This window comes from Malaclemys terrapin, chromosome 4, assembly GCF_027887155.1.
Source record: "Malaclemys terrapin pileata isolate rMalTer1 chromosome 4, rMalTer1.hap1, whole genome shotgun sequence".
Lineage (NCBI taxonomy): Eukaryota > Metazoa > Chordata > Testudines > Emydidae > Malaclemys > Malaclemys terrapin.
In genome coordinates this window covers 20,514,464-20,519,501 of record NC_071508.1, presented here as the reverse complement: position 1 = coordinate 20,519,501, position 5,038 = coordinate 20,514,464, and the positions used below count along the sequence as shown (strand labels likewise).

The 5,038-nt window shown below is 60.8% G+C and overlaps 1 long non-coding RNA gene across 1 annotated transcript; it reads left to right on the top strand.

The window, feature by feature from the left end:
- Positions 1 to 3,239, top strand: LOC128835279 (uncharacterized). Its single transcript, XR_008444625.1, has 3 exons — positions 1 to 50; positions 1,566 to 1,765; positions 3,159 to 3,239. It is a non-coding gene; the product is annotated as an uncharacterized LOC128835279 (long non-coding RNA).
- The last annotated feature ends 1,799 nt before the right edge of the window (positions 3,240 to 5,038 follow it).

Sequence of the window (5,038 nt, the reverse complement as noted above, 5' to 3'; positions counted from 1 at the left end):
GGGACAACGGGATCAAGAAGTGGGACCTGCAGCAGCAGGAGCTCCTCCAGGTACGGAGGGGGACGAGCAGGAAGGCCCTGCTGCTGGGCGGGGGGCAGAGAGATGGGCTAGACCCGCAGCGTGCTGTTTCGAGGGCCAGTGCCAGGGTCTGGAGCGAGGACTTAGAACCTGCTGGAGAGTCGCTGTCCAGTCTGGAGCGTGCTCCCGCCATCCTGGGGGCAGAGGATCAGACAGCAGACACAAGGACCCCATCCCTACGTTGCACATGGGGCCTCCAGGCAATGGAAGAGCCCCGGGGGTTGCAAACGACAGTGGCTGGCAGGGTGGGTCCCGAAGGCAGTTTACAGCCGTGGGCAATGCACGGTAGCCAGTTCTATAGGGCTGGGCCCCACCTGCTGCGGTTAAAGGGCTCAGTGGCCTATGGGGAATGGGGACAGGTTGGTCTGGGGGTAGATAGCGCTCGGCGGTGTCCCTATTTCTGACTCCGGTGAGTGTGGCTGTCTGGTCTCCGGGCGCCACAGGCCGCGGTGCCTGGCTCTCCAGGTCAGTGGTGACGCGCTGCAGTGCGGGGATGGCCTCCGGTGGGTCTGGGATAGAGCAGCAGCCGAAGGGGGCGTGCAGGCCGGTGCTGGGAGGTAGGAGGTCTGGCTCTGCCATGAGACTTGGCTAACATTTCAGAGGCCTCCATTGATTTTTTTTTTTTTTTTTTTTTAGTGGTGGGGGGCTCTGTTTTGGAGAACCTACCATGTGCCCGCCCGGGGCTGGGTTGTTCAGAGGAGCTGGGCACTGTGGGAGTCAAGGGGAGCAGTGGGGGCTCTGCCCCTCTGAAAATGGGGTGGTCGGGGTGTCCCCCAAAATGGAGCTGCCCAGAGCTAGTCACCATTTGTGGCTGTGTGACCCTCCCCCACAGTCTCTCCCCTATGAAATGAGGCTAATGCTCATTTTTCTTCCCACTGGAGCGCTGAGGATTGATGGCAGACAAATAATTAGAGAGATGGGGGGTGAGGGGGAATCTCTTTTATTGGACCAGCTCCTGTGGGTGGAAGGGACAAGCTTTCAAGCCCCACCCTGGAAGAAGAGCTGAGTTTGCAGACTTGTCCCTTCCCCCCCCCCCCCCCGAAATTGGTCCAATCAAAGAGATTCTCTCCCCCATCTTGTGTGTCTCGTATCCTGGTTGCCAGCTCGGCTTGGATTGATTAGAGCTTGGAGATCCCCTGGTCAATCCCAATGAGCAATTGTCTCCTGGGGCGGAGCCCTCTTCTCTCCTGCTGAGCTGCTTCTGTAGCTCACCAGAGTCCCCTTGTCTTGAATTCAAATCCTCGGCTGCTGCTTGATGAGAAATCGAGCGGAGCTTAAAAATTCCAGCTCTCAGCCACGGTACAGATGTGGGGGGTTTGTCTCAGCCCATTACAGAGCCAGCAGCCAGCTGCAAACCCAGCATCTGGCTCTGGCTGCTGGCCTGACCCTGCCCTGGAGCTCAGGGGGCAGTTTGGGTCTTGATGGCCCCGGCTGGCAGCGTGGATCGTGGGCGCTCACTGGCTCTGCCCTGTCTCTGTGCCTGCCAGCAAATCCCCAACGCGCACAAGGACTGGGTCTGTGCCCTGGCCTTCGTCCCCGGCCGCCCCATGCTGCTGAGCGCCTGCCGCGGGGTCGTGGTGAAGGTCTGGAACATGGAGAACTTCTCGCCCGTTGGGGAGATCAAGGGCCACGACAGCCCCATCAATGCCATCTGCACCAATTCCAAGCACATATTCACTGCTTCCAGGTGAGGGCAGTGGGTAGGGCTAGGCCCCTGCGGCATGGGAGAGGGAGGTCTGACCCCCAACTCCCCCCAGTGCAGCAGAGCTGCAGGAGCTCTCCAAACCCACTGTTGCTCCCCCCATGTGGCAGGGCCTGGAATGGCACTGGGAGCGAGGGATGGGAACAGCGCCGGAGCCAGGCTGCAGGCGGTTTGGTGTGGGGCAGCAGTCGGCTGCAGGGCCCCCAACCCCTCTCCATCTAGCCTCTCCTCTCCTCCATCTCTCAGCCATTGTTAGGTCGCCCCACAGTGAGGCTCTTCTGCCCCATCCAGTTATGCCAAGCGCTGGTCCTGCCCTGCCCCGCCATGCTTTTGGGATGCTCTTGCCAGCTCCTTTGATGTGCCGGGACTAGCCAGACCTGGTGCTGCTGGCCCTGCCACCCTCAGCGCAGAGAACGGACTTCCTGCCAACCGGGCACCAGCTCCTCCTCGACGGCGCCTTGTGCATCTCCAATGAGAGCACCACCGCCCCCTCCTTCCGCTCCCCGGCCCCTGTGCACAGCCCTGGCCCCCAGAGTGGGTCCCCGGGTTCACAATGTCTCTGGCACCGTCTCTGATCTCCTCTTTTCCGACCATGTCCCTTTTCTCCTTTCCTTTCTCTTCCCCCCCCACCCCTCCACCCTCTGTTTCTCTCTGTGCCGCAGTGACTGCCAGGTAAAGCTATGGACTTACGTGCCTGGGCTCACCCCCTGCCTTCCTCACTTCCTCACCGCGTCCTTGCCATAAAGGGGCGTGCCACTAGCCTGCCTTGACCCTCCTCCTCCTCCTCTCTCTGGCTCTCACCCCCTCTGGCTCTCTCTCCTTTTCTTTCTCTGTCTCTTCTCTCTCCGCTCTGGTCTCAGCTGCTTCTTAACAGTATGAGATTCTTTTGGATTTTCCCCCCATGTAGAGCTCTTTGCAAGAGGAGACTGTCCTCTTGCCCCCCCCCTCCCAGTCCCCCAGGTGATTGGATCCAGCGGCCAGCTCGGGGCTGCATGGGGTTTGCCCATCTGACTACTGCTCCTCCTGGGCCACTGCTGGGGGGATCCCCGCCCCATCCCCATCCCCCACTGCGTCACTGGCCACTGCCAGTGAGGTGCCACTGGCTGAGCCTGCGCTCTGGTAGAGTGCCCCGTTACTGGCGCTCTGGGGGATTATCCCGCTGGCGGGCAGCTGGGCGCATCTGCTCCCTCCTTGCGCCGGTGCCCACCCGCTTGGGGCACAGCGGCCTTGCTCTCCTGGGCTGCAGCGTGATGCATTTGGGGGCGGGGGAGTTGGGGGCAGGGCGTGGCCTGTAGCTGATTGTACTCGCTGTGCTGCCTCTCCCAGCTGGGGCAGGGGCAGCCCCCGGCCTCACTTCCTCTCTCTCTTCCTTCCCCAGCGACCTGACAGTGAAGCTCTGGAGCTGGAGAAGATTGCTGAACGGCCCGACCTAGGCACTGGAAAGGCCGGAGCCAGGGGGACGGTCAGGCTCCCTGGCGGGCCCAGGCCCCAGCCCCTCTCCCTGGCTGTGAAGAGCTGGGAGCGGCCTGGCCTGTGTGTGCTCCAGTTTCCAGGACTCTGGGGTGACGGCGTCTCAGCTGGGGCTTTGTGAACTGCCCGCTTCCACGGCTAGGGGGCGTCGTTCCCGTCCAGCCCCACGCTGGGTTTCCATGATGCAGAGGGCTTTCTGCTGACCAGGGCGTGGCCAGGCAGTGCTTCGGGACATGGCCTTGCCAGCCACGGGGAGGCCCCCAAGCTGAGAGACTCAACGGGATCATTCCAATCTGTCCCGCAGCCCGTTCAGCAGCCCCAGATCCTGGATGTGCGAGAGGGATCCTGCCAGCTGCATCCTGCTGCTGGCCTCTGCTCCTCCTGGGTGCCTCGGGTCTCATTCCTTCTGCAAGCGGGTGCAGGCCCCTCTCCACGCTTCGTCGTTCAGCAGAGCTGGGATCTGCCGGACGGTACCGAAATACGGAGAGGGCTTGTGTGCTGCCGACCCCAGCCTAGCACCAGCAGGGTGCATGGAGCCCCGTTCGCAGCACTGGCTGCGGTACCATCCTGGAGCTGGGACTCACTCTGTCCCATCTGCTACCATGTGTGCTGCAGGGGCAGGGCTGACTAAGGTCTAGCACCCTACGGCTCACCCCTTTCAGGCCCCCAATTAGCGGTTAGCACCGTAGAGCCAGAGTGCTAGCCCGGTTCCCACTAATCACTGGTGACAGGGCACAGTGTCCACTTCAGAAGCTGACTCCTTTAGCCCCCAAAGCCTTGGGGGAAGCCTGTGGTTCCGACAGGTCCCATCCCTTATGCTCCTCAGGACACAGTAGTAACCCCCCTTCTGAGGGCCCTGTTCTGCAGCCCTTATGTTGGGCAGGGCCGTGGGCCTGCAGCAGGAGACTGCTTGGCAGCGCTCCCCAGCATAAGGGTTACAGACCTGGGGCCGCACTACTCGGAAGGTGGAGTCTCATGAGCAACGGGGTGTCCCAGCACTGACTCTCTCCCAGGACCCTGTTTCCTTCCTGGTCCTTTACACTCAGCCCTTCCACCTCCCGCTGACCCCCATTTCAGGTACGATCCCCCAAAGAGCACAAGGGTCAGTTTTTTCTCTGAGCTGACAGCGTCTCCCATGCCACCACCCACTTCAGCCCTAGAAACAAAGTCACTTGCTTTAAGATTCCAAGGCAAAGTTTCTCTCTGGCCAGAGCTGGGTTGTGGGACCCAGGGGAGTAGGACAAATGGCCTTCATCGGTGGCCTCTTCAAAGGCAGTGGGCCATTGGCACTGGGACTGACCCAGAGCGGGGCTCGTTCCACCCCTCCCTGCCATACCCCAAAGTTCCACCCCGCGATTCTTCTGGTGCCCAGCCCTGCAACTCTTAGCTGAATTGTCCCATGCCTCACCCTGTTCGTCCAGGGACTCCTCCACCTTCCACTACAGCCCTGCTTTACCCTGGGACAATGCCCAGCCTGGGGTGTAGTCTGTCTGCATGATCCCCACCAGGCACTGGCAGGAGCACTGCTTTACATTAAGGTTCTTTTGGTGATGGGCTAACCTTACCCCTGTCCTGCATTTCCAGTGTGAACAGCTGTAGATGGAAACCCAGACAGTAGAGATGGAGCAGGACTAACCATGGTCACTTTGTCTAGCCCTCACCCTGTGTCTATACTATAGAAGTGTTGCAAACAGCAGGTGCATTTTCCTGCCCGGATAGGATTTTGGAGATGTTAACGCTTGCTACGGCTTTCTCGCTGTATGGGTTGTGGGATCCATTGGAGCAGTC